At 39.6% G+C, this 14,585-nt stretch overlaps 1 long non-coding RNA gene across 2 annotated transcripts; it reads left to right on the forward strand.

Moving 5' to 3' along the window:
- Positions 1 to 340: 340 nt before the first annotated feature.
- LOC128436897 (uncharacterized) lies at positions 341 to 12,384 on the forward strand. 2 transcript variants are annotated; one of them, XR_008338117.1, is made up of 3 exons: positions 341 to 477; positions 4,141 to 4,279; positions 12,244 to 12,384. It is a non-coding gene; the product is annotated as an uncharacterized LOC128436897 (long non-coding RNA). The 2 variants fall into 2 exon arrangements; XR_008338118.1 differs by having other exon boundaries at positions 4,141 to 4,283; positions 12,244 to 12,372.
- Positions 12,385 to 14,585: the final 2,201 nt, after the last annotated feature.

A 14,585-nucleotide genomic window follows, 5' to 3' on the forward strand; every position in this document is an offset into this window, starting at 1 on the left:
TTCACTCTACACCATAGACTGTTAATAAAAAGCTCTGCATACAATGTCCAGCACACACACAATAAATAAAGTAACAGTGTATTGTAGGACTTCTTGAGGAGGACTTAATATTACAAGGAATACATCTGAAGTTGCTCCAGATGTGTGTAAGATCTTCAGCAACATTATTTTTAGGTGTCACTTAATTCTAAACACTGAACCATTAACACAGGTCAAGCTAACAGGCATGTTTATGATGGGCACTTGCCTGTTTAAAAAAAAAAGAATAATAGTCAACTACTCAATTTAGTCAGCAAATTGCAAAAAAAAAACAGCTATCATTAATATGTATGTTTCGCCGCAGAACTACATGTCCCATGATGCCCCGCGCGGTCAAGATGAGCAAATGGAACACGGAGCGGAGCAGCCGCGGTGACAGCTGAGTTTACTGACAGAGACACTGACGCGACCACAGACCCACTCAGGTGAAACCAACATGTGAGTTTAACCTCGTCTCCTCCTCTCTCCTCTCGTTTGGAGTCACACACACTTCTGCGGTCGACATGTTAGTTTTTTTACCAGAATAAACCCGGTGAATTTCCACAGCGCTCCAGCAGCAGCGGCAGCCGCGGGCTGGGATTTCCCTCTGAGGGTGGAAGTGCTGATGACACGATTCAAGTTGTTTGTTTAACATCTTTAAAGCAATGACTTTCTGACTAATACAACACAATTCAACCACTTTTCAGCCACAGCTCCGTGCTCATACGTGCACGGAGCTGTCGCTCATTGTTTACGACGTGTTGTTTTAGCTGTGTTAGTAGCTAGCAAGTTTATTTGGGCTCTTCCCGGTTGAGCTAACTTTTTTATTTCTCTGATAATAAAGTAATAGCTGCTGTCTCATTGTGAAACTTAAACATGGCAAGTTTATTTGTACAAAACAATCCAAAGTGCTTTAATTCAGGCAATCCAAAAGAACGAGCATTAAAAAAGGATTTGGAAATATAGAATAATAAAAACAAAAATACACTTTATAGAAAATCCTTCAAAACACAGTTAAAGTGTTTTGTGATAAAAGGAAAGTTGAAGGCAAACAATAGGAAATAGTTAAAGAGCCAACGATTTTAAAAGCAATTTTTGGATCACAGCAATAGAGAACATATAGAGATGATAAACGAGTAACAACAAGATAAAATAAATAAAAAATAATCAAATGATTAAAATAGAGAGTAAGATCAGAGCTAGGAGCATGTTCCACTTGTGCAGAATTTAACTGAATGCTGCCTCTCCAGCTGTCAGGGCTTCTCAATGCGAGGTTACAATCTCAGTTTACAGCAGAACGAACATCTCATCACATCTTCAGACCCTCCTCTGTCACAAACACTGCAACTCCTCTGTTATTGAGAGTCACCTGCTCATTTTTCTTCATCCTGCTGTTATAATAACCGGTGTACACACTACCAGTCTTTCTACATTGCAGATTAATATTGAAGACATCAAAACTATGAAGGAACACATGGAATCATGCGGTAAACAAAAAAGTGTTTATTGTATTTTAGATTCTTCAAAGTAGCCACCTTTTGCTCTGATGGCAGCTTTGCACAGTCAGTGTTTGTACAGTCATGGAAAACCTGGAAAAGTCATGGAATTTGGTTATATTCATATTTTCATGTCGTTCATTTACGCTGAGTTTTAAATGATTTATATGCTTTTAAAGAAATACGCTCAAAATATAAGCAAGCATACTTGGGTTTGGGTCATTTAAGGTATACTGTCTGCCTTGGAATTCTAATTGTTAGTTTAAATACTACATTTTGTCACTTTTTCACGTATACACAGAGATTACACATAATGTTCTGTCATGGAAATTTGGTTTAAAGTTATTGAAAAGTCATGGAAATCCATCGGTCAAAATGTGAATGAACCCTGAGTCTTGGCCTTCTTTCAATCAGCTTCATGAGGTAATCACCTGAAGTGGTTCTCCAACAGTCTTGCAGTGTTCCCAGAGGTGCTGAGCACATATTGGCTGCTTTGCCTTCACTCTGCAGTCCAACTCATCCCAGACCATCTCATTTGGGTTCAGGTCGGGTGGTTGTGGAGGCAGACTTCACAGACCGTCAGACAGCACAGACTGACAGAAGGTGCACCCTCTCTGTATGCACACGGGTTAATGCAAGCTGCAGGGTAATGAATGGGACCTTTGTGTGTTAACAACTGCACATAATTCACTGTGTGTTCAACATAGTTGGTCGAGATGGACATGCAGAGGCACACCTCTAACACAAATGCAATCTGAAAGAAAGTGTGTATTTAGTAAATTGAAGTTGAGAGTTGAAAAACCTCTTTAAAATCCCTGTCTCAAGAAGTTTTTTTTCTTTCGCTTGTTCTTTCCCTCCTCGTTTAACATGTTTTAGATGACGCAATGTTTAAGACCATCTAATTCTGGTTGAGCACAAACAATCCATCTATCCATTGTCTGTACACCACATCCTGTATGGGTCAATGGGGGCTGGAGCCAATCCCAGCTGGCGAGAGGAAGGTACACCCCAACAGCTCATCAGCGAATAACATAAACACACAAATAGAACATAAATACACAAAAAACTAAATTAATCGTAATCGAGGTAAAAGTTTGAAATGCACATGATATTGATTTTAAAGTCATTTCGCCCTGCCCTGCTCAGACAATTAGTTTGATCCACAGCAAAGTAAAATCTAGTGTCAGCTCACAAAGTTTATTTTCATGTTAATACTATTCTTCTACCTTGTTTCTTCAGTTTTGTCTTCAATAGTAATTTTCACCTGCGTAGTCAAATTATGAAAAGGTACCTCAGTTTCTTCTCAGAAACTGAAAAACAAAACCAGGCGCCGTATGAAAATATTTAATAGCTGCTCCAAACAGTTGAAGGTTATGCTGATAAATAATTGTCTGTTCTTTTAATGACTTTACAGGGTGTGTGGGGGGGGCAAAGCACAGATTCAGCTCAGAGAGTTCAGCAAAGCGGAAGAATGTGAAGTTCCTCACTTTTTGGAAAACATCTTGTGTGATGTAACTGAATACTTTAGCTGTTTGCTTTGATATATCATGGCTGTATCGGGTTTCATGTAAAAAACCAGACAGTTTCTATTTTAGAACAAGTGGGCGATTTTTAAGAAACCACAATTCCCTTTTTTGGTGAACATACAAAAGATGTAAAATCACTGCGTAAACATGCAGATCAGTCAGTCGTTGTTCAAGGAGTTAAATGATCAAACAGTCTTATAGCACGATGGCTATGCTGCAATATAAACACATGCTTAGGAATATATTATCAGTTTTTGTGTTTGTTCATTGTGTTCATATGTTTCTAACTCTTTTTTAATGGCATTGTTGTTTTGACCTCAGCATTGTCATTAGTTGGGACAGGGTAGACACTGAGGAATCTTTAAGCATACAACACATCCATAGAGGATTTCTTTCTCACTTTCTTGAACATTGAGAGATGGATCGTTGTTTGATATCATTTTTTTCCAAGTGTAGTCTTTCAGTGTGAGAGCAGGACTTAATGATTTCTAGTTCAGATCCTTGCACTATAATAGGAGTGCAAGGATCCTGCAGCTGCTTCGGAGCTGCTTCGGCTCAAAATATTAGTTATAAAAATACCCATATTTCTCAACATCGTCACAGATTTTAATGGATTGAATTGGTTGAATTAAATGATACTGTTGGGCCTTGGTGGAGGTATGTGCTCTACTGAGGGCCCTAGTTATATTTATACAGAAACCCTACCTCAGATGTGTAATAGGTTTTCCTGGATGTCAAGTTTTTGTCATTCTCTGCTCATAAAGTAGAGTTTTACAACCACAATCTTCACTCAGGAGCAAAAACCAGTCTTCAAACTCAACAGAAATAACAATGTGACATTAATCATGGTGATTATTGATATCAACTGATATTAGCATTTTTTTTATCTCTAAATAATTTAAACCACATCATCCAGCCCTATATAGACCACTGTCTTTTCTCAGGTTTAGGTCACTTATCTGTCCATTGTGACTCAGGCACCATAGGCCACCACGCCTTTTCTTCGCATGTCCCTCCTCCTCCTCTCTCATTCCCCCTTCCGCTCCTGCTCCACCCTGCCTCACTGTTGCTCTCTCTCTCTCCCTCTCTCGCTCTGACAGGACACACTCGGGACAGGACAGAAGCCGGCCGGTAAAGCAGCACTAGCGGCAGAGATAATTTAATTGAATGGGAATACACTAAACCAGACAGTTCCCTCTCCTGCACAGATCATCACATGCTAACGACTGCAGGCTCACAGTAAGTAAGTCTCTTTCAGGTTTTATTCAGTTTTATAGCTGCTGGGCTTGTCCAGTGTTATTAGCATTTTAGCATGATCTCTCTGTGTCTGCTGCTGAACTCTATCTGTGTTGATTAGCTTGGTCCAGAACAGAAGCTTTTATTTTTCTGCCTAATTGTGCACAGAAACATAGAGAATGTATGCATGATTAACAACAATATATTATCCCTTAAGTCCCCTGATTATTTTTGTATCAGTTGAATCAATCATTTTTTAATTTGCTTTAGACCCGTCTCATTGTACTTTTGAACCAGCCCGGCTGATTAGATGTCCCGAGGAGACTTCTTGGTTCGGACTCTCTGAGGTCTTAAGTTTGTCTCTGAACTGTCATGTGGGACAATGTGTGGGAGACCTCCTGTTTTATTGTCTCTGCTGCTGTTTTGACGTTCAACTGTTCCTGAACACAACACTGCACAACAGAGTACCTCGCACCAAATTCATTCAAAAAGTTGTACAACTGTTCTCAACGCAGCTGCCTTAAGAGTTTTTTCTTGAAGTCTTTTGAATTAGAATAAACAGATACATAACGAATGAGAGCGAGAAATAGATCCCTCCCACTTAATATGCACACGCTAAACAATGATTTCCCCATTTCATTTAGTTGAGAATTATATGCATGCATAAATCTGTTAATCTGTGTGTCTCCAAGACATAGTAAATAAATGAGTAAACAATCTGATCTTGTGTGCACTTCAGGCAGTTAATGCTCTATGTGGTTTATATTTGAGTTGTTCTATTCGATTTCTTCCAGATTTTAGTTACACATTTATAAGCTTTGTTATGGTTACGTTCTCAAACTGAGGAACAACATCTGATTAAACAGACAACTTGGTTGCTACTCAAAAACAACAAGATGTACTTCAACATATTAAAATTCATTAGGTCAGAGTCATAATGAACACTGTGTAGCCTTAAGTCCACTGCCTGCTTGTGAGTCTGTTGGTTTACTGTAGTATGAATGGAGTGAATATTCTTTAAAACCCCAAAAGTCCTGCTTTAGATCTAACTGGGGACACAAGAGCATGTGATATCACTGATGGGACTTTGCAGAATCATTTATTTTAACCTTGCCGCTTGGTCTCACAGTCTGCTTTAAAGGTCATGGTAGTCAGTAACTTAGCAAACTGACTCTGTGTTGCACACTTGCATAATATTTAACTCTTGACTCTGACAAGTTATTCCTCATAGATCTGCAAGGTGATTCCTTTAGGACGTTCTATGTGTTCCTTTATAAGCTTTAAGTTTATTTACGTGACTGTGCTTTGAGAGTACAGAGCAGATTGTTCCTTCAGAGAGTGAGTGATAGTTATTGGACTTTATGTGACCACTTTCTTTTCATGCAGAGTTGCTGTCCAGATTTAGATCTCCCAGTTGTCAGGGTGACATTCTTGCTCTGATTAAGGTCTCCCGTACACCAGCCTGTTGTCTCCCACACTCCTTTAACTCCTGTTCCTCTGTGTCAGTCCTGCTAGTTCTCCTCCGACTCACGGGAACACCATACCCCTGTTAGAATTGGTTAATCTCAAATTGGACAACTGATTATTTGATTGACACATAAAAATGTGTGTGGCTTTATCACTTTTCATTTTCATGTGAACAAACTCTTGGATTTTATACTATCGGTCAGACAAAACAAGCAGTTTGAAGATTCTTTTTGTCATTTTATTTTTTACTTTTTCTGTTATCTTATAGATAGATACATTTAAAAACATGACAGACAGATTCATCAGTTTGAAATCATTATTCATTTTATTACTAGTCAACAATAGGTATTCATTCCTTGCAGTCGTGTTCCTTCCTGCCATTTTCTTAGTGTTCACGTAAGCTTCTGCATCTTTATCAGTCCCTTTCCAGCACCTTTCCAGAGCTCTTAAATGTGGCAAACTTCAATATTTGTTCAGTATCTGACATCACATCCTGCCTTTTGTCATGATTTGGGGTTTTGTGTTTGCATTGTGCAGACCTCTGCCTGATAATTAAACATTTTATAACGAAACTTATAAAACCTATCCGCACAGATACAATTTTAAGAAAGACTATGTTGGCAAGAAGACGCCAGGTTTTCCTGACTGCTGTTGAATGAGATTGAATCTCCCAGATCTCACCTTTTTATCGCAGGTCTCTTTTATGATAAAAATATGACTCATATAATTGACCTGTTATAGGAACCTGGTCAGGTTGTTAATTTTTAACCGAACCTTTCTCCTAATTTACCATTACGGGTGAGTCAGGTAGTTCAGAACGACTGTCATTTGCATCATCGAGAAGAGTGTGACAGCAGTTGAATAAAGAACTGTAACCTGAGCACTGAGCAGTAGAGTACTGCATTAGTTGACATTACAGAAAGACACGCGTTACCTGTCAAACATCCTATTGCAGTTATATTGGTCCATAAATGTCTTATGATGCTGTGTGTGTGTGACTTGGTCTGCTGAGATCGTGACCTGATGCACGTCTGCTTATCTCTGTACTACAACACAATGATACACTGTTGGGTCATCCTCTCAGCTGGTTATGTTCAAATTTCTATTTCCAGCCTGGTGTTCTGAACTTGGTGTTTTACACAGAACTATTGAACGTGGTTTAAGTTTCAAATAATGAGGTAAATGCATGTAGCCTGTTTCCCCAAAACAGTCTATTTGAGCTGTATTATGCATGAACTTAAAGGTAGGATTGGTAAGTTGTTTCTGAAACTATTTCCATATTATTTGTTTTAATCCTCCTCATGTCCCGATAGGCGTCAATAAATAAAATTATAAAGAAGAACAAAAGCAGTAGTCTGTGTCCTTTGCAGGACTGTAATAAAAAGGACCAACCATTTCAGTCAGTTGGAATAGAAGGATTGGCTGGCGTACCTGTCAGTCACTATACCTGCCTGCCTGCGAGCACACTGCCTGGGCTCTCTCTGTATGTAACAGGAGTCTACAGCTGAAGAGGCGTACATCGCTGAAGCAGAGACGAGTCAGAAGTAACAAGCGATTCACAAACAAGTCGGCTTCAGTTGTCATTCTGTGCAAGTTCGTGGGTTTTGGGATGTAGCTTTGATGAGAGGGGGCTGGATGTGTCGGTTGCTTATTTTCTGAGTGTAGCCTGCTTTTGCTAGATTTTCCAGGATGACCAACCCTAGCTTTAATGTTCTCCAGCATAAGAATAAACTGTGCGGGTTTACTAAACAGTTGTGTGGTGACAACAGAATAAAAATTTTAGCCTCAATATTTCCTGACAGCAGATGTCTTTCACTTCTGTTTGCATTTAACTGCATTCCAAACAAATACAGCTATTACCATTGTCATGGAAAGAATAGTTGATCAGATGGTCATTGAAAGACTTAATCCACTGTTATGTCACACAGTAAAAGTAAGTGTGTAATATTCAGCTCTTTACTGTAAATTTAGCTGCAGATGTCTGTGCTATGCATTCTGGATCAAATTCAAGCCTATAAAGCTCAAATGACATTAAATCATTGAATGAGGCAATCACCCAGATCTTGTGTCCTTTATTCTCTCGTACCTTGAAGGCATCTGAGGTGTAATGCTCGAGTTAAGTAAAGGCCTCATTTTCAGAGTAGAATCAGAGCAGTTTCTATTCAACATTGTTAACTTTCCTGTTATATTAATAACGTTGAACATCTGATGCACCCCTATAAGTATGATATGAAAATAATCTCCTACTGCCTGCTCACGTGATCTCAATAAGTGTTTTACTTTCCTCCTCATTCCCTGTAACCAATGATACAACAGATACTGGTAGCTAGACGTGTTCAGTAAAACAAAGGACATGCTAAACACCAAATATTTATGTGATGAGTGAAATGTTAATGTTTCCAAAAAAGTTTTATTGCAATAAAATGATCTTGTACTGATTCACTTATCTCTTGTCAAACTGCATGAACTGAGCAGCTTATTATTCTGCCATGACTTGAGTGCAGTCAAACTTGTGGAGGACGACAAAGTTTAAAACGACTCCTGAAAAAAGTTGGAGAAAAAGTGTAAAGCTATAGTAAATAGTAAATAGTGACTAGTGAATATTCTATAAAATTGACATTGGACATATAACTTTACTCAAAATGTCTGACTTTGCAAATAATATATTCCATTCATACTTTTATGGAAGGAAAATGCCCTAAAGTTGTGTTGAACATCAAGTGCTAAGCTATACAAGGTAAAAAACTGATTTGTATTATTTTTAAGCATTATTAAATGGTCTCTCTCTTTCTCCTTATATTTGTTGTCTTCTTCTCAGTTATACATCACAGAAGTATCTGTGGTTTTCTGTGGCTGGTATATCTCGGGAACCATTCATCTTAACAGCTTCACACTTGGTATGTGTATTTTAAACGGGCCAAGAAGTGCACTGTCGACTCTGGTGCAATTTGAAAAACGCAATACGTTCACTGTTAATAAGCTCTGAACAAACGTAGCCAGCACGCTGTAGCAGTGGCGGCTGGGACTCATCAATCTAAGTGACATTATCGATCACGACAACAGCATGTTGATGACAATGGCAGCAAGAACTGATTTCCAGTCTGGAGTTTCCGAACACTGAGTCTAGCTTCGTTGAACTTCAGGTGAACAGCTTTTTGTGCAGCTGCTCCAGGGTTCTGAGTCCTGGAGTCGGCCTTTACTTCCTCAATCATTTTTACAGTTTCAGGAAGGAAGCTGCGATCGGCATCACTATAGTCCATGCAAACACTGCACTAGTCTTTACATATAGCAACTAGTGAGCTATGACTGAAGAAAACAATTTATTTTTGCCTACATACATACATTTTAACTTGCAAGTCTAATAGAATTGCTCCACTATGAGTAATAGTATATATATAATACTTTGTGTTAAATGGACCTCAGAGTTACTGGACTGTAGTCCAACTACATACATTTTTAAATTTAGATTTATAGTATTGTGCATGAGTCTTAATTTGCTGATATCTGAGGCTGTAATTTCCTGATATCTCTAGATAACTAACTCTGCTTCAGAGGATAATTTGGACTTTGCTGCTTGAATTAACTGCTTAGAGGTTTTATTGTTTTCTGAGCGGCTACACTCTGTGTTTTATAGAACATAAAATAGGGAAGCTTTTGTCTTGCAGAAGGTCACTCATTCAATCTGTCTCTTACAGAATTAATAAGACGTGTTGACAGCATCTGTTATCCCATTCATTCCTAAGTACTAGTACACAGGTTTCAAATGCACCCCTCCTCCAACCCCTTTAGAGCAGGGGTCTTCTGTCCCTCCCTCTCTCCCCCCGCCCTCCATCTCACGTTCACTCCTGTGTGCCTCTGCTCACGTACACACCCTCCTGGAAGCACATTATTTGCTGAGAGTAACTGCGTAGAGCTTTTCAAACACCCTTTACCTCGGTAGAGTTCAGCTCAGATCCAGTCCAGGCTCTAAGGTCTGAGGCATGCAGAGTTTTTCTGCTTTGCAGTTCCAGTTTAGACGGGACTTCAAGCCACTAGCAAACATGAAGCATCAGCTTTTCTCACTGTGATTATTTTTGTCACTGACAGGTTGATTTGTGGTTACAGTAAACTCTCAAAAATCCCTGATAGCATTTTAAGTCTCTTTGGACCGTCTCTTCTGTTGCTGTGTCTGAATGCGGATGTGCGCTAATCCACTCCGCAGCCCCATTATGTTCTGTATGAATGATGCTGTGGCTGACTACTCAGCTGACAGTTTGGGTTTTTTCCCCTCTGGCATCCTGCCCAGCACAGTAAAAAGACAAGAACACAAAGGAGGGAGAGAGCGCTAATAACCGTGTCCCCTGGTGTCACCCCTAAGTGGCTGACAGGGTCTCGCTCGGTTGCATGGCTAACTAACCAACAGTGTGTTTCACTAAATGCTAAATTAGACATGACAGGGTGTTAATGTGAAAAGCTTGGACATGCCTGTTTTTTTTTCTACCATGAGTGGATAGCTTTTGTTTTGTATGCATGATAAATTAGTAGATTATGCAGAGTGTCTATGGGATGTAGGCAAGTGGGAACCCTTCCTCTTTATTCACCCCAAGCATACTGTAGATTTACTGCCACTCATGGTCCGTGTGAAGGAGGTGAATATAAAAGCTGGAGTGCATGTGTGGCTGCTGTGCGGAGTCATCTGGAGGATGCATGGTGAAGTGCTGGCTGCAAACCAAAACACTCAGCTGATTGGATGGACTGTGCTGTGAAGGATGAAGGGAAAAAGAGAGGGGGCCTCTGGTGGTGGTAGTGGGGGCATCATTTCATGGTTATCAGGTGGGTGTGTTATGTGTACACGGCCGTTTGTGTCATGTGCATTTGTGGTCTGGGCTTATCATGGCCGTCTAGTAGCTGTTGCTTTAATTGGCACTATTTCTTTGCCCTCTGGCCTGCTTGTTTTATAACTGCAATAACTGGCACGAGGTATCAAGTGTCCTTTTCTAACCTGCCAAGGTAGAAGGTAAGGCATGAAGCCCTTATGACAAACGCAGTATTCACACAATAATACATGCTTATTGGAGCTGTGGGAGACTGTATTTATTATCTATAAACAAAACAGATACACTAGTTATTATTATTAAAATAATGCAGGCTAAAATATTTGTCATGAATGTTCCCCCCGAAAATTGCCTTACTTAAATGCATGTTTTGTTTTAATTCATGTTGTGTAATATTGTATATAACCTCATTTAAAGACTAAAAACACGGTTCATATTTTTGATAGAAACCAGAATAAAAAATGACACTTTTTTAAAACTTAAATACTTTTTGCAAGACAAGAGACAATATTAGGAGGACAAGAACAGTGGATACAGGCAAGTTGCTAAAGTGCAGTAACAAAATAGAGTGTGTTTTCTATATAATATATAAATTATTATTATTATGATATTGAGTATGATTATGAGTACGGCTTTACTATTACTACTACCACTATTACCAATACTACCACTACCACTACTACTACTACTACTACTACTACTACTACTACTACTAATAATACAATCTAAAAAGGTGGTATAAAAGGCACATACATCGTCAATTATGTCCAACACTGCTGAATTAGACACAGACCTGTGCAAATATTTAGTAACATTTGCTTTCTATTACTTAATATAGCACCAATTGTTGTTGGCCTTAGCTGTTAGCGGTTCTGTGTGTGGTTCACTGGGCATGAACCAGCTCCTGCTCTGTATAGGAGTGTTACAGTTATGCTGAGGAACCTGATCTGCGTGTAGCTTCGGGCTGTAACTTTATCTTTGTGACCTTGAAACACAGACAGGGGTCCAGGCCCTGCTCTGTCTTCTAGTCAAAGGCTCTTTGGTCAAACAAAAGGTTTGATATTGGGAGAGTGTGGATCTTTTGAAATATAAATGAATCTTACTTTGTTACAAAATTAGATTTATTAGGAACCATGGTAATGGTAACAAGTTCAGTGTTAAATGTGTTAATTCTCTCACAGGCACACATAACATGACTGTATGGAGTTTCTGTTTTATATAATGATGAAATGACACGTTATCATTAAGTTTTGGCACAGATATACAGGGCTGCACAGATTTTTTTTAGATAGAAAAATCACTGTACGAACAAGTTCAATTTCCATATCAGTTGAGGCTGCAATATTAATTGTTATATAGTTTGTTTCTGACCAGTTGTTTATGTTTCTGAAGAGTTATTGATATATTGCATAGCTGTGGCAAAACAAAAAATGTCATTATATTCCTAAAGAGTAAAAGTCAAGCATTGCGCCGGTTTCTAATTTTATGTTTTTATTTGCTGAAAATCTGAAATATTGAAATCTTTCCTCACATCAAATTATAGTAGTTGAAGTCAGTAATATTCAGCAAGAGCATTGTATCACTACTACACTATCACTGCATTAGAGACTTGCCTGCACACAGATCCTTTAATATGTTATTGTTTCCTGTCTTTTTCCTTCTGTCTCTTCCTCTTTCTCACCCTAGTCACACTCTCCAAAGATTTTGAACCTGATGCCCTGAGAGCCTTTCTTATCTCCCTGAGCCACCAGGGGGCCTCAGTCCCACAGTGGCACAGCTGTAGCCTTCAGTTTGTCTTCATCCTGAACCCTCCGGCCTTAGTCAAGCTGTCCCACCCTGCCTCCTCTCCATCCTCTTCCTCTCCTCCCTCCTGGCCCCCACAGGCCCCCCTGGACTCCCAGTCAGCCATCTCCCTCTATGAGGGGAGGGGGGACGCGGCGGGGTCTCTGGATGTGGACCCCCAGCCTCTTGAGCTTACTTCACAGGAGAACCTCAGGGACCTGGGACCACGGCCCTGTCATGATGTGTCAACTTTAACAGGTAGGTCACACCTTGAATAATCGTATACATGTGGTTCGATTGATTTACAATTGAAAACTAGATGTTGGCTCCTACATTAATCAGCAGAGGGCAGTGTTTACTAATGGTTTTCTAAGTGCTGCTGACTTTCTGTGTTTTTCTGTCCTTATCCACAAACCCACACTCACACTCAAACAACAATCCCCCCCCCCCCCCCCCCCCCCCCCCCCACCACCACCACCACCACCACCACCACCAACAACACCATGCTCAGACCTTTGTTCCAACCTACCTGAGCTGGAGATAGTGAGCCTGTTATCGGAGGCTCAGCCCAATTACACTCTGCGAGCAGACAGCGTGTTTGGGTACGACAATGACGACTGGCTGCACACCCCCCTGCTGCCACCAGAGGTCGTTCTGGGACTCACTCACGACCAGATCAGAGAGACATTCAACTACTTCAGTGGGTATTGTTTTATTTCCACACTAAGTGCTGTATGGATTGACCTCATAATGAAATGTTAAATGTGTCACTATTGACTTTTGCATTTAATCATTACACCTTAAATCAGAGCAAATAAACAGTCCTTTCCCTGCGGCTTCATGTGCAGCTCAGTTTTTTATTATTTCAAATATTGAGCATGGATGAATCCAAGTTTATGTTATCCTCTAAAAATACACAGACTGTTACTCCTTGTCATATTTATCAATATAAACTGTAGAAGGTAACAACACAAGCTATATATCTTTAGAAGAAAGTAAATATGATGGATTATCCCAATAGTTCACCACCTTAGTGAAAATGTAATAGTTAAGTTGAAAGGTTTGTTGAAGTTTAATTAGTTACTTTGGCCAATAAATGTGAGATCGAAGCTTTTTATGAGTGAACAAATCTCCAATCAAGGTATGAAGATAAATTAGATCTTTGCCTTTACAGATGGATCAAAACAATTGCTAAGCGTTTTTGAACTAACAAAACCACAACAAATACCTACATATACAAAGAAAGTATTTCTAACTAGTGAAACACTGTTTGCATTGTATTTAACTATAAGAGAAAAGAGATTTTTGCTGATAGCTGCGGGACTCATTTTGATAATGACTGCATGTGTTGCATTTGGCCAAACTAAGATGGAGTGACGCCTGTTGGCAAGTCTAATTTGATCAAGATGGATAATAACCTAGAGAAAGCTGACAACCTGTTTTGTTATTTTTTGTAATTCTGAATTTCGAGCCGTGTTTTCCATAATGTTTGAGCTCTCTCTCCTGTATGTGTTCTGTAGTTAGGGTCTACCCTTTTTAAGTCCTCGTGTGTGTGTCCTCATGTGTGTGTCCTCCCCTCTTCTCGGCCACATTTGTGAGTCACAGATGTCAAATGTCAGCAAGCCGATTAACCTGGCGTCTCTTGGCTTCCTTAACAGTTTCCGCTGGAGCTCCACAGATGGCTCATCCTTGTGACCACTTTGACATCACATTGACACTTTTGGCATATCTGTTGCCGCAGCAACACCGACAGGGTTTATCATTAGATCTATAGATTGTCTAGACCTGTGGGAGGTAATGGCAACCTCACCTCACCTATGAGCTTCTTTTGAAGGTGGAGCATTTGTTAGTTTGGTAAAATATCTGAGCGGTTGATCACTGAGTCAATAGAGAACAGTATGAGATGCATGATGTAAAGTCAGTAAATCAGTGATTTGTCCAGTGACACATCAAATTCAGTTTATATGGAAATATCTGACATTTTTACTTTGCACTCAGAGAGTATTTGAAAAGTTTGAACTTACTCATAACTACCTCTTCAGTTTATTGTCTGTGTTTCCTCTGATGATTTTTCCATATACATTAAGTATAATGTTTCTTTATCTCAAGATTTACTTTACTCCTGAAGACCTTGGTTCATGTTGATAGGATTTCATGAGCTTGCCTGTGGCTGTGTCCTCACAGTGTTAGATGGGCTGTGCCCCGCTGATGCCGAGCCACATGTTAATGTTGCTCTGAGTCTGCTG

The sequence above is a fragment of the Pleuronectes platessa genome, chromosome 3 (genome assembly GCF_947347685.1).
Source record: "Pleuronectes platessa chromosome 3, fPlePla1.1, whole genome shotgun sequence".
Lineage (NCBI taxonomy): Eukaryota > Metazoa > Chordata > Actinopteri > Pleuronectiformes > Pleuronectidae > Pleuronectes > Pleuronectes platessa.